General features: G+C 37.0%; 1 long non-coding RNA gene and 1 pseudogene across 3 annotated transcripts in view; both read right to left on the reverse strand.

Moving 5' to 3' along the window:
• Positions 1-23,591, reverse strand: part of LOC309664781 — a 630,188-nt gene that overhangs the window by 37,562 nt on the left and 569,035 nt on the right. The window lies entirely within an intron of this gene.
• LOC309664771 (non-selective voltage-gated ion channel VDAC3 pseudogene) lies at positions 3,240-5,292 on the reverse strand (annotated as a pseudogene). Its single transcript has one exon. The product of its transcript is annotated as a non-selective voltage-gated ion channel VDAC3 pseudogene (transcript).

The following is a 23,591-nucleotide window of genomic DNA, read 5'->3' on the forward strand; positions in this document are numbered from 1 at the left end:
AATCAAAAGCTTTACAGACAAGCAAAAGCTAAGAGAATTCAGCACCACCAAACCAGCTCTACAACAAATGCTAAAGGAACTTCTCTAAGTGGGAAACACAAGAGAAGAAAAGGACCTACAAAAACAAACCCATAACAATTAAGAAAAAGGTAATAGGAACATACATATCGATAATTACCTTAAATGTGAATGGATTAAATGCTCCAACCAAAAGACACAGGCTTGCTGAATGGATTAAAAAACAAGACCCATATATATGCTGTCTCCAAGAGACCCACTTCAGACCTAGGGACACATACAGCCTGAAAGTGAGGGGATGGAAAAAGATAGTCCATGCAAATGGAAATCAAAAGAAAGCTGGAGTAGCAATACTCATATCAGATAAAACAGACTTTAAAATAAAGAATGTTACAAGAGACAAGGAAGGACACTACGTAATGATCAAGGGATTAATCCAAGAAGAAGATATAACAATTATTAATATATATGCACCCAACGTAGGAGCACCTCAATACATAAGGCAACTGCTAACAGCTCTAAAAGAGGAAATTGACAGTAACACAGTAATAGTGGGGGACTTTAACACCTCACTTACACCAATGGACAGATCATCCAAACAGAAAATTAATAAGGAAACACAAGTTTTACATGACACAGTAGACCAGGTAGATTTAATTGATATTTATAGGACATTCCATCCCAAAACAGCAGATTACACGTTCTTCTCAAGTGCACACAGAACATTCTCCAGGATAGATCACATCTTGGGTCACAAATCAAGCCTCAGTAAATTTAAGAAAACTGAAATCATGTCAACCATCTTTTCTGACCACAGCCCTATGAGATTGGAAATCAATTACAGGGAAAAAAATGTAAAAAACACAAACACATGGAGGCTAAACAATACGTTATTAAATAACCAAGAGATCACTAAAGAAATCAAAGAGGGAATCAAAAACTACCTAGAGACAAATGACAATGAAAACACAGCGATCCAAAACCTATGGGATGCAGCCAAAGCAGTTCTAAGAGGGAATTTTATAGCAAGAAAAGCCTACCTCAAGAAACAAGAAAAATCTCAAATAAACAATCTAATGTTACACCAAAAGGAACTAGAGAAAGAAGAACAAACAAAACCCAAAGTTAGTACAAGGAAAGAAATCATAAATATCAGAGCAGAAATAAATGAAATAGAAACAAAGAAAACAATAGCAAAGATCAATAAAACTAAAAGCTGGTTCTTTAAGAGGATAAACAAAATTGATAAACCATTAGCCAGACTCATCAAGAAAAAGAGGGAGAGGACTCACATCAATAAAATTAGAAATGAAAAAGGAGAAGTTACAACAGACACCGCAGAAATACAAAACATCCTAAGAGACTACTACAAGCAACTCTATGCCAATAAAATGGACAACCTGGAAGAAATGGACAGATTCTTAGAAAGGTATAACCTTCCAAGACTGAACCAGGAAGAAACAGAAAATATGAACAGACCAATCACAAGTAATGAAATTGAAACTGTCATTAAAAATCTTCCAACAAACAAAAGTCAAGGACCAGATGGCTTCACAGGTGAATTCTATCAAACATTTAGAGAAGAGCTAACACCTATCCTTCTGAAACTCTTCCAAAAAATTGCAGAGGAAGGAAAACTCCCAAACTCACTCCATTAGGCCACCATCACCCTGATACCAAAACCAGACAAAGATACTACAAAAAAAGAAAATTACAGACCAATATCACTGATGAACATAGATGCAAAAATCCTCAACAAAATACTAGCAAACAGAATACAACAACACATTAAAAGGATCAAACACCATGATCAAGTGGGATTTATCCCAGGGATGCAAGGATTCTTCAATATACACAAATCAATCAATGTGATACACCATATTAACAGAATGAAGAATAAAAACCTTATGATCATCTCAATAGATGATGCAGAAAAAGCTTTTGACAAAATTCAACTCCCATTTATGATAAAAACGCTCCAGAAAGTGGGCATAGAGGGAACCCTACTTCAACATAATAAAGGCCATATATGACAAACCCACAGCAAACATCATTCTCAATGGTGAAAAACTGAAAGCATTTCCTCTAAGATCAGGAACGAGACAAGTTTGCCCACTCTCACCACTATTATTCAACATAGTTTTGGAAGTCCTAGCCTCGGCAATCAGAGAAGAAAAAGAAATAAAAGGAATACAAATTGGAAAAGAAGAAGTAAAACTGTCACTGTTTGCAGATGACATGATACTATACATAGAGAATCCTAAAGATGCCACCTAGAAAACTAAAGAAATGCCTAAAGAAAACTACTAGAGCTAATCAATGAATTTGGTAAAGTTGCAGGATACAAAATTAATGTACAGAAATCTCTTGCATTCCGATACCCTAATGATGAAAAATCTGAAAGAGAAATCAAGGAAACACTCCCATTTACCACTGCAACAAAAAGAATAAAATACCTAGGAATAAACCTACCTAGGGAGACAAAAGACCTGTATGCAGAAAACTATAAGATACTGATGAAAGAAATTAAAGATGATACCAACAGATGGAGAGATATACCATGTGCTTGGATTGGAAGAATCAATATTGTGAAAATGACTATACTACCCAAAGCAATCTACAGATTCAATGCAATCCCTATGAAATTACCAATGGCATTTTTTACAGAAGTAGAACAAAAAATCTTAAAATTTGTATGGAGACAAAAAAGACCCCGAATAGCCAAAGCAGTCTTGAGGGAAAAAAACAGAGCTGGAGGAATCAGACTCTCTGACTTCAGGCTATACTACAAAGCTACAGTAATCAAGACAATATGGTACTGGCACAAAAACAGAAATATACATCAATGGAACAGGATAGAAAGCCCAGAGATAAACCCATGCACCTATGGTCAACTAATCTATGACAAAGGATGCATGGATATATAGTGGAGAAAAGACATCCTCTTCAATAAGTGGTGCTGGGAAAACTGGACAGCTACATGTAAAAGAATGAAATTAGAACACTCCCTGACACCATACACAAAAATAAACTCCAAATGGATTAGAGACCTAAATGTAAGACCAGGCAGTATAAAACTCTTAGAGGAAAACATAGGAAGAATACTCTTTGACATAAATCACAGCAAGATCTTTTTTGATCCACCTCCTAGAGTAATGGAAATAAAAATAAAAATAAACAAAGGGACCTAATGAAACTTAAAAGCTTTTGCACAGCATAGGAAACCATAAACAAGACGAAAAGACAACCCTCAGAATGGGAGAAAATATTTGCAAATGAATTCTCGTACAAAGGATTAATCTCCAAAATATATAAACAGCTCATGCAGCTCAATATTAAAAAAACAAACAACCCAATCCAAAAATGGGCAGAAGACCTAAATAGACATTTCTCCAAAGAAGACATACAGATGGCCAAGAAAGCACATGAAAAGCTGCTCAACATCACTAATTATTAGAGAAAAGCAAATCAAAAGTACAATGAGGTATCACTTCACACCAGTTAGAATGGGCATCATCAGAAAATCTACAAACAACAAATGCTGGAGAGGGTGTGGAGAAAAGGGAACCATCTTGCACTGTTGGTGAGAATGTAAATTGATACAGCCACTATGGAGAACAATATGGAGGTTCCTTAAAGAACTGAAAATAGAATTACCATATGACCTAGCAATCCCACTCCTGGGCATATACCCAGTGAAAACCATAATTCAAAAAGACACATTCACCCCAATGTTCATTGCAGCACTACTTGCAATAGCCAGGTCACGGAAGCAACCTAAATGCCCATCAACAGATGAATGGACAAAGAAGATGTGGTACATATATACAGTGGAATATTACTCAGCCATATAAAGGAACGAAATTGGGTCATTTGTAGAGATGTGAATGCATCTAGAGAATGTCATACAGAGTGAAGTAAGTCAGAAAGAGAAAAACAAATATCATATATTAACGCATATGTGTGGAACCTAGAAAAATGGTACAGATGAAACGGTTTGCAGGGCAGAAATTGAGACACAGATGTAGAGAACAAACGTATGGACACCAAGGGGGGAAAGCGGCGGGGGGTGGGGGTTGTGGTGTGATGAACTGGGAGATTGGGATTGACATGTATACACTGATGTGTATAAAATGGATGACTAATAAGAAAAAATAAATAAAAAATAAACATACACAGGTTATTTGTGAGTAAAAAAAAAAAAACAAAACAATTATGGGGTCTCTTTGAACTCCAGAATTCACGGACACCTCTTATAGCAATGGATGATGATTGTTTACTAATAAAGTTCACTTGATATGGACATGCAGAAATAAAAAAATAAAAAATAAAATTACTCTGAGGGTGTAAAAAAAAAAAAAAAAAAAACACATTACGCTTCTAGTTCAAATCCCAGCCCGACCTTATGCCCTCCTACATTGAAGGTCTTTCCATGGATTAGAGCTGACAGGGTCAGTTTCACTCCTGATCGAAGGGGCTGTGTATAACGCAGCCAATCAGGCTGGCATTATTCACTTTAGCAGACAGAGAAGTTCTACAATCCAGCTTGTACTTAGCAGTGATGCCGAAATGTGTGTTGTTACTGCCGGCGGTCCACGAGAGGTTTATTGATGTTTCAGTCTTCTCATTCACCTTCTGGTAGATCTACCTTCCAAATTCAGTGCCATTGTTCACATGAGTGTGCAGCTGGAAGTCTGTGGCCTTGTAACCCAGGGCGAAATTATTCTGTGACAGTTTGGATTTGGCTGTGTCAAAACTCATCTAATAGCCAGCAAGCCAACCTCCAAAGGCCAACACAGCCCAGCCATAGATGGTTGGTCCAGAAAAACTGATACCAACATTACTGCCAAGACTGAAACAATCCCATTTATAGGAGGCCTTCAATTTCCCACTCTTCTTTCCTGTGTTCCCTACAAATATGGTATCTAGAGTCAGTTTCGAACCTTCAGCCAACTTATTCTATTCTCCAAAGGCATTTCTGTCCCAAGAGTACTGTCTGTGTTCCACTTTTGGGTGAAGGTCAGTCCATAGTTACAAATCTTGTATTTGGTCTCTAGGTTGCCTGATGCTTTCCCTGTATCATTGTAAGCATGACCAGAAGTAGAAAATTCCACTCCACTACATGACTTGGTTCTCAGATCTATTTTGACCATGCCAAATCCATATCCTTTGTTGAAGACATCCTTGGCAGCCTTTCCTAGGTCATAGTAAGTTGGTGTGTTACACATATCTCCAACGGCAGGGCCTGTCCGCTCAGCCAGGAGGGCCCGTCCACTCCGCTAGAGCACCGCTGAAGGTCTTCTTCAGGCCAACACTGTCCGCGCCTGTGCAGCCCCACACCCGCGGTGCCTACACGCTGCGAGCCCCACGCTGCGGCTGCGCCAGAGTGTTGCGCCGGGGTTGCGCGCCACAGGCGAGAGGCAGACTAACACCCCCAACTGTCCGAGTGCGCGCGTGCGCAGCAGGGCCCGGCCTTTGGCTTCTTTCTTAATTATTTTTGTTGTTGTTGAGTTGTAGGAGTTTTTAAAATATATATTCTGGATATTAACCCCTTATCAGATATATGATTTATAAATATTGTTCCCCATTCCATAAGTTGCTTTTTCACTCTGTTGATTGTGTCCTTTGATGCACAATTTATCTATTTTTCTTTTGTTTCCTGTGCTCTCTCTTTTTTTTAAGTCACACAAGTATTCCCCAGTGCTCTAATCCAAGATTCAAAGAGAATGATCATCATCACACAATGGGATGGAATGGAATAGATTCATCAGATGCAGTCACAAGTCCCAGTCTTTCTACCTTTTAGGGATACTTGTCTAACTTTTTTAGTAAAAGCACTGCTTAAACCCTGTCAAATCTCCGTGAAGGAGATGGGCTTGAAAGTGTAGTTCTCTACATCCTGCTTATTGGGCTCACCTATCGCTAGAGTTGGGCTATGGGAGCATCTGAGCTCTCTTTGGGCCCACCAGACAAAACAAAAAACAAAACAAAGAAAACCAAAACAAACAAACAAAAATACTTCCGAAGTATAAAAGACCGTGTGTCCAATTTTAAGGATAGATATTGACTATAGCATGGAGAGGCAGTGTACAATGTGGTGGATAATTTCACTGGTGAGGACGGTATCCAAAATAACTGAGTGTTCACGAAAAAACTTACTAAATAGTTCATCTCAGAATTGCTATGATAATTTGGCATATAACTGTAACTACCTCTGAACAAGTTGCCCTGTCAGGAATATGGAGGAAGTGAAAGTTTCTCAAAAAGTATTTTAAATTAAAACCAATATACTGGAGTACTAAAATAACAAAACCTCTTTGTGACCTCAAATAATTCTCTCTCTGGACCTGTTCCCTTACCTGTAAAAAATGATGCTAAATAAATGGGTTGAGTTAATCTGTATTTTAATTTGATTCAAAATCAATGAAGTATATGGGAAAAGCAGGTCAGTGGTGCCTACATGATTACATGACTTCATATACCTCAAAATGGGTTTTGTTTTACGTATAATTCAAAGCAAATTATAAGCAAAGAAGATAATTACAACATCTTACAGAGTTCATGTGGGTGTGGTCATGTGGTTAAACGTGGATGTGAGGGTACTGCACAAGGTAAGCTCCTTACAGTGAATTTACTAAGTTTACATTTCCCATAAGGCAAGTTTCTTATGGGTATGTAAGGTTTTAATGCAAGAAGCATGCGTGACATTACTCTGTTAATATTACAGGAAGTCTTTACTTTTGTATAGCTTATTTTGGCTGTAATAAAATCTGCAACTCACATTTTATATGCAATAAATGTATAGGATCTATTTCTCTCAGGGTCTTTAACAACTATCTTTACTACCGCAGCAAAATATTTTAGTGAAAATGTGTGATTTGTGGGTGCTAAACATGGAGATGAGGTTGGAGGGACACGGTGGGACAAAGTGGCATAATGGGCTGTGAGGATAATAGATGCATTCTTTGGTTTACTGGATGACCATTTCACACTAAGAATTAAATTAAATTCATGCAGTAATAACTTTTAAGAGCCAGAAATACAGAACTATAGAGAAATGAACCCATGTGAGCTCATTCTTTTAGTCATATTGGCCCACACAAGACTCCTAAACAGTGTGTGTACCAAGCACAGTAAAAGATGATACTGAAATTATTCCTTTTCCTTTTTCCTTTCCTTTTCCTCTAGCTTTTCTTTTCCATTATGAGGTATGCTTAGCTATTCAGCAAACAATTATAGATGACAAACTATTGTACTAGTTATGTCATGAAGAGCTAAAGAATATGTTGGCAGAGACATGAATAATGCTCAGAATTTTCACTCAATCTTTAAGTGCAGTATTACTATTAATTCATTCTAGAATTATACAGACATTAGCAAGGTACATAATTATGGTAGTAATTTTCTTTAATATTATAATGTCTTAATAAATGTTAGGATTGCTTTTCCAGAAGAGGGAAGATAAAAGTTTCCCTTATTCTGAACTTAATCTTCTGTGAATGAGTTACCCCAATTGCCCTCCCCAAAGTCTACCTATGGAATTGAGCTAGAAAACACCATGTCCTACACAACAGCAAAAGTTGCTACATAGTTATTTGGCTTTAAAATACCCTTCCTGTAAACAAGAGGAGTTATTCAAGAGATTTGCAGCATATCCTTGGTGAAGACAGGAGAGGAGAAAAATCTAGAGGTATATGTATTGTGCTTTGCTTTATATCATAAACATGTAAATGGAAGGTCAAGGATTTATTATTTTAAACAAATTCAAGTGAGGAGGGATGTTTTATTTTGTAAATAATTATGGCCTTATTTGTTTTAAGTTCAAATTTCCATACGTCAAATTTTATTAAATGGAGCACATCTGTATGAGATCTAAATGGAAAACCTGAGAAGAGTTCATGTTTAATGTAGTGATGATTTAATGACTTAATCATTCATTCATTCATTTGTATATTAAATATTAACCAAATATTTACCTAGACTCCGTTTTGTTCTGAATAGACTAGATCTTACTGCAGGAACAAATAACCACTATTACTGACTCCAAACAGACCAAAAAAAGGTTTATTTCCTACACTAGTTACATGTTGGTGACAGGATAACTAGGACCTCTGTTCATTATCATGTCACCTCCCCTCTGAGACTCCGGTTGATGAAGCATTCACTAGCTACACCACGCCAGACACTGTGGTAGAACGGGAAAAGAATATGTTCAGCCCCGCACTGTCTCTTAAAACTTCTACCCAGAAATGACACATGTCACCATGACTCATGTTTCATTGGCCAACGCAAGGCCCATAACGTGAGTCTGAAGTGCAGTATGAGAAATGCAATAAACTGAATTTCCTATTCACATGTTTAGACGTGATTGCCTGTCCCTGACTAAATACAGAAAACAAGCAAAAATCAGTGTTACTTGTTTCAGAAAACACTTGACCCTGAGAGATACGCGTGCTAATCAAGTAACTTATTGACCAAAACTAACATCCCACTATCAAGAATGGCTTCAAGACCTTCACTTTCTTGTGTCCACCATGCAAAGCCATCATGTCATAAATATTTCCTGATCTCAACTAATTCCCATTTTGCAAGACACAACTTAAAATCACCTAGCTCAGGCCCCAAAACCCTGTAAAAATTCTCCATTGATTTCCCCCTTCTGACACAATGTTAAAACAGTGTTTTCTCTTACTGCAGCTGGTCAAAGAAACTTTGCCTTGCTTAATCACTAAGTTTTTCTGCTGGCCTTCTGGAGGACTAATTATTTGATATATGCCTACTCCACACCTGGAAGGAGACAGGAAACCAAATATCACTGAACAGCACGAATGGTAATCATAGTATTTATATGTCAGGTGTTGTGATAGGCTTTTGAAATGCAGATTTGAATAAGGCCCAAGCCTTGGCATATGATAGGTGCTTCATGTTTGTTAAATGAATGACTGAAATATAGAAAAAAAAGGCAAGTGTGTATGAACCTTATAATACTTCATGAAGACAATGATAATAATAGAGTTAGCAAGATAAACAATTAAGGTCTATACAACCTCACTGCTATGCAACCCCATGTTTTATCTGGGGTTAATTTTTTCTGATTCACCTGTTTCCCTGGCCTGAGAGTGAGAGTACCCCACAGAGAGGCTGACAGTTTCTTCTCAATATGGTTTGCAACAAATCACGTCATAAGAATTGAAGAACTTCAGAAAGAAAACCTAGTCTAGAAGAGAATAACATATTTGACTGTTTCTCAAATTTCATTCTCTTCCATATCTATAAATCCATGAAGACACAATGTTTTCACCTCCTAATACCTAATACAGTATAGATGTACAATAAAGATTTTTAATGAGTGAATGAATATTAACCCCATTCATTCTTGTGGCATTTATTGTGCTCACACTATATACAAAACTATGTGCTGGTGTTTTTCATCCAAAGATGAATACCATATAGTCATCTGAAGCATCTTTGTAGAAGGAGCATAGTCTGAATTAGGGGAGAAACCACCATGCTTCTAAAAGGTAAAGAATAGCTGGGCCTTCTCTTAACCCTAAAAGGCTAGGCACATTTCCTAAAGAAATAATTGTATGACAGGCAACATGATACAGTGGAAAGAGTTCTGAACTTAGAATATGTTTTCAATGCCAGCTCTAGCATTTGATTCTCTAAGTGAACTTTGGCAAGTCTCTATGTGCCCCTATCTTGGTTTCCTAGCCTACAAAATGAGAGGTGATATATTTACATTTTAAATGTGTTATGAGCAAGCAAATATGTAATACTTGGAAAATAACTTAGCACCAACTGCATTTAAGCGTAGCAAATTGTTTCTTTGTTTCCCTCTCTTATCTCTTCATCTCTTCATCTTTTGTCTGTGATCCTTTAGCATCCTGTGGCATTTTATATCCTGCAGTGAATTGTAATTCTCTATTGATTTGTCTGTATACTTCTCTTTGCAACCTCCCTGAGGACAAGACTATTTTATTCATTTTTATATCCCACACATTTACTACAGAGCCTGATGTATAGGAGATGGTCAGTAAATGTTTGAAAAAATGAAAGAATATATATAAATGTATAGATGAACTAATAAGTGAATGAATGAAATGAGCTGTGGAATTAATAACTTTCAACAAAGTTTTTGATCAATCATTATAGTAAGAGGGTCACTGGCTCCTCTCATCTGTGTAACTTTTTTAAAGACAAAGATGTAACTGATGTGCAGCAAAGGATGAACATCAACCCTATAGAGCAATTTTCCCAAACTTCCTCGATGATATGAATTACTTGGGTATTTATTAAATATACAGCTTCCCAGACCTTTGTCTTAAAGATTATAATTTTCCAGTCTGGAATATCACTAAGTAATTTGTATTTCTAACAGCTACTCCTAGGTAATACGTAACATTATGGAAATTTGGTAAATACTGATCTAGAATATAAAATGTAATAACAGTTACAACAAAACATATAGTGCCTGCTAGGTTAAATTATTTTACTGCACTAATTTACTTTATTAATTTATAGATATTGACTCATTTAATCTTCACAACAACCCTAACACGAAGCCATTATTATTACCTCTATTTTACAGATGAGTAAAACTGGGGTATGGAAAAGTTAAATAACTTACCCAGGTTATGGAACTATATATGGAATAGGTGGGATTTGAAAACTGGCAACCTGACTTTTGAGTATGTACTCTTAACTTCTCTTGATTACTTCCTCCCCAACAATGAAAACAGTGCATACTGCTACACAATTTAAAATATGTTATTTTTACTATTTCTGAGAGCAAGTGATGCTCACAAAGATCCATTAAGAGAATTTCCAAGGTACGCACCACTTGAGGATTTGGATTTGCAGTGCATGGGAGAGCACCACGTAGTTACTGACCAAACTCTTTGGAAAGCTACTGTATTAGTTTCCTACTGCTGCGTAACAAATTACTACAAACTTCGTGGCTAAAAAGCACACAAATTTATTATATTATACTTCTAGAGATCATAATTCCAGAAAGAGTCTTATGAAGATACAATCAAGGTGTTGAAAGGGCTGATTCTTTCTGGAGACTCCAGAGGAGAATCCATTCCTCGCCTCTTCCAGCTTCTAGAGGCTGCTAGTAAACCTTGGCTTGTGGCTGCAGCACTTTAATCTCTGCTTCCGTTGTCAAAATGCTCTGTCCTATTCTGTTCCTCCTTCTTCCCTCTTATAAGAGCCCTTATGATAACATTGAGTCAACCTGGACAATTCAGGATAATCTCACCAGTTCAAGTTCCTTAACTTAAATCACCTCTGCAAAGTCCCTTTCATCATGTAAATTCACATATTCACAGGTTTTGGGACTTGGGTACCTTTGGTGGCCATTTGTTACCCTAGCACACCAAAAGCAACACAAGGGGTTACCACATAGGACAGTTTCTTAATCTAGATGTCACTGAGTCTCTTGCTGTACTGTATGTGTCCACCAAAGGACGGGGATTGGGTGAAACATGTTTCAAAATCTTGGCTAGAATACTTGGGGGAATAAAAATACAGGTTCTGATTTGATCAAGAAATCATTCTTTAAATACCCATGAAGAACATTATACCCAACTAATCTCAGTCAGCAACCCCTTCTCTTTCTTACATGGGAACTGTTCTGTTATCCCAAGGTAAAAACTATCCATGGGGAGCTAGGTACTCGATGCTTTCCCAGAAGCCTAAATCCAACTAATTTTCATATTCCACAAGAGTTTGCTGTGGCTTTACCTACAAACTAATAACAAACCGCCCAGAATTTGAAGTCATAAAAAATCCTTAGCAAGGTTTTACAGACACAAATCATGCCCAGTTGAAAGATTCTACCTTTCTGAGACAGAAGAGTGTTCGTATAACACAGAGGAAATTCTGTAAAGGGCTGTCTGTATCTTAATGATGAATATTCCTCTCCTGTTGAAAATTCTGCAGCAAGCTTTAAAAAAATCGAATCATAGCATGAGGAGCTGCTGGAGGTCACAAAGGACTAAAATCTGTAATAATTTGCATGTCTCTATCAGATAATAGGAAGCAAGATGTTGACTGAAACAGTTTCATTTCAAATGCTCTCTGGGATATTGATCAAATTGGGAGCATGCCAAATAAAAACATGTTTTCTTATTAATTCTTAAATTGCTTCTCTCATTTTGCAAATTTAAGTTAATGCATTGACAAGAGGAAAAATGTTACTTGAAGTAGAAACAAATATGAATTGGCTAACAGATGCAGGAAGCTAAATAGCAGTCATCTTTGGAATAATTTTTCTAGGCTTTGTTAGTTCATATTTTATGGAGCTAAGAAGAAAGTGTTGAGTTTTCCCATCACAATGTTCCATTAAGAGTATTTCCAGAATAAGCACCACATTATGTTTTGGATCTTGCTGTACACGATAGGACAGTACTGAACATCCTCTGGATGACATATGAGCAGTGAAATTAAGTTGTTTGCAAAGTTGTCTTTGGGGGCAAGGCAAATGAATTGATCTGAAACTAATGGAAGTTTGTCTTAGGTCCTGGAACATTACCCTGAATGGCTTGAAGGTGTCACTTTAGGCAAATCACTTAAATATTTTGTACTAGAATCTCTCCTTTTGTATAAGACAGATATTATATACCTGCTATGTCTTTACCTAAAGTCCAAGAGTACTTTAGAGATTTGCAAGATTTTTTAATTTTTAAGGCATTCCAAAGAAAAATTGAACATGTAGGAAATAAGTATAATCTTTTCATGTCATATTTGATATAGATTAAAAATATTCCTACCCTTATGTTGACAAATATCATTCTTAGGGATTTATCTTAAGGAATTATCCGAAAGACAAAACATGCTATGGTCAAAGAACAAAGATGTTCTTTTGTGTATTAAATGTGATAAGAAATACGTGAAAGCAATCAAATTGTCCCAACTATTGATATTTGATTATATAAATAATAGAAATGTGTTTAGTTGATGAACACTTTCATTAAAATAAATGATAATGAGATCTATGTGGCAGCATTGAAAATTACATAGTGTTACATGGAATTAAAAGTGAACCCTTTTTACAGGAATAAAGATGCAGATGTAGAGAATGGACTTGAGGACACAGGGAGGGGGAAGGGTAAGCTGGGATGAAGTGAGAGAGTGGCATGGACTTATATATACTACCAAATGTAAAATAGATAGCTAGTGGGAAGCAGCCGCATAGCACAGGGAGATCAGCTCCGTGCTTTGTGACCACCTAGACGGGTGGGATAGGGAGGGTGGGAGGGAGACGCAAGAGGGAGGAGATGTGGGGATATATGTATACAGCTGATTCACTTTGTTATAAAGCAGAAACTAACACACCATTGTAAAGCAATTATACTCCAATAAAGATGTTAAAAAAAAAAATAGCAAAGAAAAAAAAAGTGAACCCTTTTTACTAATATGCAAATATGTTTTCCATATGGATGAAAACTGGATGAGATGTGCACAATTTAAAATGAATGATATGTTTGGGTAAAGATCTGAGTGATATGTATTTATCTATTTTTACACTTATTACACCTCCTGTAATGTTATACAGTCTTTAAAATTTTTAGAAATATTTAAATTAGGATTTTAAAAGGAAAGAAATAAAGACTTATGGGGGAACACTTGACTTTTTTGCTCTTACCATCCTGCTTTTCCTCTTTTCCATTCCCTAGACTCAGCCAACATCACTATCTTCACTGGAAGCTTTCTCTATAATTCACACGACTGTTTAAAGGTTTATCATTCACAGAGTTCTGCTAGTGAAAGAACTCTATAGCGGCCTGCAGGCTCTGTCTAGCTGTCTCCTCTCCTGGCTGCCCTTGGGTCATCCACGCCACTGGTGGTCAAATGCCAACAAGAAAACTAATGGAGCATCCGCCTATACCCTGATTCCTTCCTAAGGGAGCCTTGTCTCTGGGGAGCAACTAAAAGGGCAGGAAAAATGTGCAGAAATCTCATGGGGACGGAAAGACGTGAAGACAGCTGGTAGATTTGGCAAACCCACGTCCCTGCAGAAACCTGTCGCTCAGAAATAATGCGACCCGATTCTCTATGAATATGCATTTTATTAGACTGAAAGTGGAGGGAGCATCTCTGTGAATACAGCTATTTTAAAAAGAGTGAACCAGACGTTGTGCTCAGAACTATGCATGCATGATCTCATTTAATTCTCACAACAACCCAAGAGAGAGAAAACGTAATCTCCATTTTATCAATGAGGAGAATGGGGCCCTGAAAGAGTTAATGACTTTCCCTGTGGCACCCAGGCTTACTAGAGAGTGTTGCAACCTTCTACGTTTTTGTTTAGTCTCTGAAGACAGCGTAACCAGGATTATGTAGAAAATACAGCAAAACAAACACCTTTTACTCCATACCAGGAAATCGACAATCATGCCATTGGATTAATGGTCCAGGGCCTTCATATTATCTGCTTCAATTTGCTAATTAGATAGCCTTTACGAATACAAACTTTCCTAATCAAACTAGCAAATGTTGGCATTGCATTTTGCTTCTTCAAACACCTGAAGTAACACCTCTGAGGTGAAGGAAAGAATATCATGTGTATGACCTCATCTTTGGATATTCTACGATATCCATGTAGATACATGGTACGATACCATGTCTTAGAACATGTGTGACTGGTAAATGTTTATAATGATAAGTTTAGCTTGTGACCCAATGACCCACATGTATGCCTGTTTTCCACTTGCCTTCTTAAAAACACATGCAGTTAATTTCAATTTATAGATACTCATTTTGTTTTAACATCTTTTACTATCTAGGCCAGACCACTCTGGTGATGTGGGAGAGTTTAGGTAGCTTACATACATGATGAAACAGTAAGGACAAAAAGAACTCTAGTGGCTAACATATGCCAGGCATGCTTCTGGACACATTACATATTTATTTCAGTCTTTACAACTGGCCTTCAAGATACATACTGTTATTCCCATTTGTGCTTTTGAGAAGATAAAGGTTTAGGAATTTTCCCAACAACATCACACTACTGGTGAATTGTTAGAGCCAAGATTCTGAAATAGACTTTCTAAAGTCTTTTCCAAATACACCAATATTCCTTATATTCCCCAGAATAGCTCAAGCACAATAATACTGCCAGGATCTTACCTCCCTTGCTGGCCTTGAAATGGTGCATGGGTTCTTAGCTGTAATCAACAGAAACTGACTCTAATCAGTTAAATTTGTTTTAAAGGTTATTAGATAACTCGAGGAATCACTAGCAGGGCTGCAGATGGAGACATGGAAAAACAATAGGAATAAGAACAGCTCCTAATACCATAGCCACAGGGCTTCCCTGGTGGCGCAGTGGTTGAAAATCTGCCTGCCAATGCAGGTGACACGGGTTCGAGCCCTGGTCTGGGAAGATCCCACATGCCGCGGAGCAACTGGGCCCGTGAGCCACAACTACTGAGCCTGCACGTCTGGAGCTTGTGCTCTGCAACAAGAGAGGCCGCGACAGTGAGAGGCCCACGCACCGCGATGAAGAGTGGCCCCCACTCGCCACAACTAGAGAAAGCCCTCGCACAGAAACGAAGACCCAACACAGCCAAAAATAAATAAATAAATAAATAAAGAAGCTTTCATTTAAAAAAAAAGCATAGCCACAATCGTCCCACAGAACTAGTCCTATAAAGATACCATTGCTGCCACCATTAACCCCTTGATGCCACAGCTTGAACCTCCACCATCACCCCTGGCACTATCTGCTCAACACTGGACACTGCCTTTGCCCATGGCCACTGCTGCCCTGGAAACTCGAGGAGTTGCCTCTTCCACTGCAGCCTTCCACCCACATGGGTTCTTCAATGCCTCTGTTCTTTGCCTGAATTCCCTAACTCAAAGTTAAAGTGAGGTCGAGCATGTCTGATCAGTTGAGCCCGTGTCACATGCCTACACTTTAGTCACAAGGGGTACTGCAAAACCAAGTACCTGATATTCTCAGATTCTTTCATTATAGATAGGCTGTCACTGCCTTTCCCCAAAACTCAAAAATGCTATCGTCACATTAGCAATAGGAGAGGACAGCTCTTCCCCATTCCCACCATCCCTGATAAATGTCAACAATACATCTGAGTTTGTTTCTCATTCTTTTGGCTTCAGAATTTAAAAGTTTCCTTTTAAAATATAAAGAGGCTCACCTAAAGAGGACAAACATTGCTATCAACAAGCCAGCCCTTTAGATCCTTCTGGTTTATGTGATTATTTCACATAAAAATCAAAGTTCTAAAAAGATGGGCTATAAAAAAAAACCACGTTGATTTAGGTTCAAGGGTAGGAAAAGAAGAATTAATAGAGAAAGGCAAAACTGGTTTGTTTTTGTTGTTGTTCAGTTGTTTGTTCTGCAGACCTGGGAGGTAATTCTAGGAAAAGTGACTGAGAGGGAAGAAGAGGCCATATGACCAGAAAGTTACTTAAATAACAAATGGGTATGCATTCATTCATTCTTTGCTCCAACAAATATTTTTGAGCGTCTATGCTGCCAGGCACAGCACTAAGTATTGGGGATACAAAAAATGTGTAAAATCTACTCATTTTTTTTATGCTGTTTGCTTTCTTCATGTCTAGGGTGTTCAGTAGCTCACAGATATTTCCCCATAAGGGGCTAATTCTCAGGAAACCAAACATGATCATTTTCTTCTAAAACATCTACCTGGCATGAAATGAAACTAGATTGCACTGGTTCGGTCTGTGTTTAATATTCTGAAATCATAATTTGAGCCATAAATTCTGTTCCTTTCAAGTGATTGCTGTCTGGGGATTCTCACAGCAGCCTTGAGTTTGGGAGTACTCAGATCCTTTCCTGGCTGTCACTGGCTTGTTTAAGTGACCCTGAGCAAATGAGTTAAGCATCTCTGGGACTTGGTTTCTTCATCTCTAAAAGACGGATAAAAATACCAGCCACCTGTTGTGAAGATCAGGGAGCCAATATGTCTCAGAAGCTTTCAAATCTCTGGCTCTATCTATGCCTAAGAACAAAGACAACCCCTCATTGCTTTCACCCAAATGCTGCATTCAAAGGAATAAAAAAAACAAACAAACCAATATTTGAGTTCTACAAGACTTGAAGCTTATTTTGTATTAGTTTGAATTTCAAACTGTTTTTCTCTGTTGTACTCTTGGCACTGCCATTTTTTAAATACAGCTCTTCATTTGCATAGTAATTACAAAGTTTAACAAATAGCGTTAATGTCTGAAAGAAAGAGGTACACTCCATTTAAATTACTGACAGTATTGCATTACACATTTTTAACCTCACTTAAAAAAAAAGGAAAGCTATTCCACTCTAATGTGCTGTACAGATTCCCAGAGCTCAGCAATATTTGTGCTTTCAGCAGGTAAAATCTCTTCCTGTGCTCTTTAGTGACTTCTAAAACCCTATTCATAAATACTGATTAGGCACTATTTCACCATAGGACACAGTGCTGTTGGCACAACTCCCCACTCAGAGCCAAACTGGAAATGTTAGTGTAGTAAATTAGGCCAAATATCCTAGCTGTATTGCACATGAAGGATCATCTTTAATAAATAGATGCTAATGTAGCACTTGGATCACTATGGCTGTAAATGTCAATCCTTGGTCTTGATTCCAGGAAGTTTGGAAAAAAAAATAAAACAAAGGAAAAGAAAAGGCATTCAAGGAATGTGTGCTATTTTAATACAAAATGAATAATAAAGAGCAAATGTGAAAATATAATTTGTTTTTTGGAATAATGGTAAATTTGAACAAAAATACACTACTTAGTAGTATGAGGAAAGGGAAAAAAGAAGAAAGGAAGAGATCTCTCATTCTTCCCACTTATGTCTCTGTAGTACTTGTTTTCCTTTGTTTTTGTCTAGCTCTGTTCCTCTGTGCATTCTATACTATGTATTTTTAACTAGTCTCCCTTTCTCCTCGTTTGTCCATACTTCCTTTGAAGAAACTCAGTTCCTCTAGAAATGAAGCATCCTTGATGAATGATTCCTGACTTACCATCCTAACCACTCCACTCATACGCCTTTGTATCAAATCAGTACACACACACACACACCCCCACACACACAAAACTAATGAGCAAACTGGACATGATGAAATTTAGTTTAGAAAACTTAGTCAGGTAGGCAAATGATCATGGTTTTATCTTTACACTGGCCAGAGGTAAAACAGCTTACTTCCTACCATAAAACTTATCTTTGAAGGACATGTAGGAATTTCAAATAAAAAGAGAGATTATATGAGATAAATAATATAAAGAAATTTGATCTGGCTTGGTAGACTATGCAAACATTTTAACCCACCTATTCATTGTCCTGGAGGTTTAGCTTGTTTGGTTTTCTGACTTGAGACAGCAGATGCAATACCTAAGAGTAATCACAAATCCCTGATTTCCAGCCAAATGTCAGCAACTTATTAGACCTCCACAAGTCAAACTTCCCAAGTCTCAGTTTCCTCCTCTGTAAATCAGTGTTAAGAGTACCTATCTCATAGATTCATTGACTCATAGAGTCAAAGGACTCAGTACAGTGTTTGGCACATAAAGGGAGCCCAATAAACAGTTGATATGAACATCACTATTTCTAAATGAATGGAGTCATTTTGAGTCTTAGTCCTTAAGGATTTGATATTTTATTCACAGCTTTAGCCTGAAACAGCTTGTTTTTGATGTGTGATCTCTGCCTTAGAAAAAAAATATGTCTTCTCTTAGTCTTAAAATTCTATGCATACAATAGTTTTTTTGTTTTTGTGCTCTGTCACTGACCTACACTCTGAAACCTTCAGCAAAGTACCATATTTTTCACAAATTTTATTTTCTAAAACTTCCTAAATACTATAGCAGTAGTTTACATTGTGAAAGTCATGGTATTTTTAACTTAAAATGAAATTATTTGTGTTATAATTTTATCCTTAGAGTCAACATCATATGGTTTATCATGGGGAGACATCTATAATAGAGATTTAAAGCATTATGCTGAAGAAGTGCCTCTGCTATATCCATCCAATAATGGCCTTATCTTGGATAAACTCCGAGAGGAACCTGATATAGTCTTCATTATAATAACTATATTAATAGTTTAGTGATTGTTTGATCCCCTACTCTATGCCGGGTACTATTCTATGTGTCTTCCAAAAGACTTAGTTGTAACCTTTACCACAGCCATTCAATAAAATAATTATATTCTCATTTTAATATTAGAAAATGGGAACTCCCTAAGGTTAACTCATGAGGTCACATAGATAATAGGAGTAATCGCCTGGATTCAAACATAGGCCTTTGTTTGGCCTCAAACACCTATGTCTATTTTACTGTACCATTCTGTGTTCTAAAATTAAATCATAGGGATACTTTGCTTAGCAATACTGATTGTTCAGGTCTAACATTTCCTTTAGTGTGGAAGAAATGTGGTTCCTTTTTGGTAGGTAATTCAGAGATTATTTCTAAATGCATAAATTTTTTTCATTTTAATCTCCTTTATAGGCAATACAAATCTGAAAAGAATGGATCAACCATTTCATGATTTAATTCCAAGAAATAAGAATACCAGATAGATTCTCTAGGTGAATTGAGTTAAGGGATCCTGAAGAAGTTCACAGGGCATGGAGTTAAGTGGTATTACCTTGAGACGTGGATTCCGAACAGGTGAGGCAGTAAAAGCCGTGTAAACAGTGGACCAGAAGAATGTGAAACCTATTCTAGGTCCTGGGTGGAAGTCATAAAATGGTATATGCCTGAATTTATATAAGAATAGCTCAAAAACAAGCAAGTTAGCCATGGCCAGTGGTGGGATCTTTAAGTCTGTGAGTCATTGCCAAGGACAAAGTAGATCCTTGGTGAGAGGATCAAGGACTTGACACTAAGAGTTCAACAGTGGTATTGGGCTTTATGGTGGCTCAGATGTAAAGAATCATTGGAAATTGAGGTACTATTTGGGATCCATGCAAGGGTTTAGGGAGGTGAGGACTTTCAATTAAACAGTATTATTTAGTTTTCCACAAAGGGACGAGATAAAATTGTAAAGTAAATTTTATAGATTAAACATTAATTTAGAAATAGGTTGTGGTGTGTTCTAAGAAAAAATCATGAGAAATAGATAATACAATATTAAGATAACCTATGTAAGTTTCAAAAGACTATTATAATAAATAGAAATATCATTTATGAGGGAATTGGAGATTATTTTGAAAGGTGATGTTGTATAACATCAATATTATTTGTTTGACAAATTTCTGTCAAGAAATAATATTGTACTGCCCATAAATTGAGTATTTGCAAGTCTCTAAGAGTAAGCAGTATTCTATGAGCATTCATCCAACAAACAGAACTGAATACCCCTAAGTGCTTAATGAGCACTGTTGACTGCTTAATTAATGTTGATTGTTCAAACATTCATCATTCCTTTCTTTCAAGAACACCAATTTTTTCAGGTTTTTATCTCATCTATATCTCTAGGGAATATGCTGACCTAACAGATTATGGCATCCCCTTTGGTCCAGTGATAGGCTTGTGAAGGAATGGGTTTATTTCCTATGCTAAAGGAGGACGGTAGTACGTTTTCTTCTCCTTCCATGAGTGTTTCTGTCTCTATTTCCTGAAGGACAGGACATTGAATCACATTAATCTGAACATTATTGGAAGCTGTGCTGCAACTACAAGGTGAGTCAGCCTCAGTATAAAGCCATTCCTGATGTAAGCAAAGTATGTAAATGGAAAGAACTTGGGTCTTGGATGACATCACTTAGCTGCTGTACATGATACATCTGGAGTCAACTTTACCTTTTATTGGTTAAGCCAGTTTGCATCTATATTTTCTGTCACTTATAGTCAAAAAAATCCTAACTGATACACATGCTTTCTTCTATGTGTTGTTGATTTTTCAGGAAGAAAAGATGTTGAGTTTCTGCTCCCAAGAAGCTTATAAGGGAGCAAACAAATATATACATTATTATGTTCAGATAAAATAGTTATTAAAGGATCTATATGTAAATACATTATATGTACACATATAAAATAGGCACATAAAATATATACATAATTACAAAACAATGGGACAAATGTTAATGTTTGTCATGTTCAGAGGGCAAACACTCTCCTGTCCAATTGCTCCCACAGCAGGCACAGTACAAGAGACCACCAGACTACATGAATGCAGACCATGGCTTGCCCAATTTCAGACATGAAGTGCACATTCACTGTCTTCAGTAATCAGCATCAGCAGTGAATATGGAAACATGACCCTCATGAACGAGACCTCCCTCACACTCAGAGTCTGAATAGATCATTGAACAGAAAGATAAATTATTCCTCACTGAACTCTATTGTACCTCTTTATAAATTTTACATTTAAATTTAATTTGATTTTTAAATTTTATTCTTATTAAAAAACACCCTTGTTCTTGTGAGATAGATATATATATATATATATATATATATATATATATATATATATATATATATCTCAAGCATTATGAGAGCACCGTGGTTATGAATTTGCATTGGGGGAGGACACAGTCATGGAAGTTTTCATAGAGTTATCATTTGGTGTTCAAGGTAATACTCTGCCATAAATTTAGGAAAGTTAGTCAATAAATATTTATTGAGCACTTACTATGTGGCAGGCAGGCAATAAATATTTATTGAGCACTTACTATGTGGCAGGCAGGCACTGTTCTAGGCTCTGGAGAAGTACTACTGAAGAAAAGAGAAAAAAATCTCTTTCATATGTGGCTTATATTTCGTAGGGTTGAAAAAGTCAAATAATAAGAGAAATAAGTTAAATTGTATGGTATGTTAAAGCAATGAGTGCTATGGAGAAAAAATAAAGCAGAGAAGTGAGATAAGGAGTGTTTGAACTGGTGTGGGCAAGGGACACTGCAATTTTAGGTAGGATGATCAAGGAAAACCTCACTGAAAAGGTGATTTGAAAGCAAAGATCTCTAAGAAAGAGGATTCTAGGCAGAAGAGCTGGCAGTACAAAGGGCCCTGAATCTGGACCATATCTTGCATGTCCAATGAACAGCAAGATGGCAGAGCATCTGCAGTAGAGTAAGCAAGAGAACTGGAGAAGATATACTGGATCCCCAAATCTGGTAATATTTCAAAGGCCTTTGTAAGTTCTTTGACTTTTACTCGAGTAAAATGGAAGGCCACAGGAGGTTTTGAGCTAAAGGGTGACAAGACCTAATTTAGGTTTCAATAGGATCATTTTGCTGTGGAGTTAAGAATAGATGGTAGTAAAGAAAAAACATGGTATGTTTAGGAAGCAAGTAGTTGGGAGAGTGGCTAAAGGTTATTCTATGCTGCAGTGGGTCCTAGATGGCAAGGTATGTAGAAACTGAGTATGATGGACCTTGGTCTCTTTGGTAACAATTTTGGACTTTTCTGTAGGTGGCAGATGCGAAACACAGGAGCAGCATGCTAACATTTATATTTCAGAGAGCAGAACCATATGGCAATGTTTTCCTCTCTAGGAGAGAAATAACAGTGAGGCAAAGGAAGGAGTTAAGAGGCACTGATTGTCATGATTCGGTTTAACTGCCAATGAAGATCTAATACAACAGCAATTTAAATGAAAGGAAGTTTAAACATTGTCTGTCTAAGGTTATCAAAATGGTTCATCAGTTGACAAGGATCTAGACTTTTTCTATATTGTTGCTTTACCATCTTCAACATTGGCCATTTATGGTATGGTCCAAGATGGTTATTCCATTTCCATCTATCACACATGTATTCCAGCCAGCAGAAAGAAAAAAAATGAGAAAAGCATGTCAACCCCCTTTTAAGGACATAGTAAAAAAATTGTTCATACCATTGCTAATTACGTCATATAGGTCAGAATTTAGCCTCAAGATGGTCATATCTAGCTGTAAAAAATGCTAAGAAATTTAATTATTATTCTGGGAAGACATGCAGTCCAATAAAATTCAGGATTTCTCTTGCTGAGGGAAAGGAAAAGAGGATATTGGGGCAATTCTCTGACTCTCCAGCAGAGGCTACTACAGTAGTCCAGGTGACGGGTGCACAATGTCTGATCTCAGTCGGTGTCTCTGCAGATAGAAGACAGCAGTAGGTTTAAGACATGTTTAAGAGGGAAATCAACCAGACTTGGTGAACAATTGAATCTATGAATGATAAAGAGCCACATCTAATCTAAGATCTCTGGTTTGGAAACTGATTTTATGACAGGTTCATTAAGTGAAATAGGGGGATTCCTGAGGAAGGAACAGGTATGTACAAAATAGAAGTTCGGTTTTGCACAGGTTGTATTTGAAATTCTTTATGAAAGTCAATATCTAGAAGAAATCCTTATTTTTATATTATATTGCTTTTTTTAAAAAAGAGTGTAAACCACAGGACACACATTCTTTGAAGTATAATAGTACTATTTGAGTGTCTGAACTCATTTGTCCTTCAGCCCCGGAAATTGCTCTAGGAAATACATTTCTATTTACTTAAGGGCTACCTGCTATTTTATTCTTGACCCTTCTGCCATTTGCTAGCATACGAGCATAGGTTACCAACTCACTCTAACCAGTTTTATTTTATTTTAGAGAGGAACAATGTTAATAAAAT

The sequence above is a fragment of the Balaenoptera physalus genome (assembly GCF_965194825.1).
Source record: "Balaenoptera physalus genome assembly, chromosome: 7".
Classification (NCBI taxonomy): Eukaryota; Metazoa; Chordata; class Mammalia; order Artiodactyla; family Balaenopteridae; genus Balaenoptera; species Balaenoptera physalus.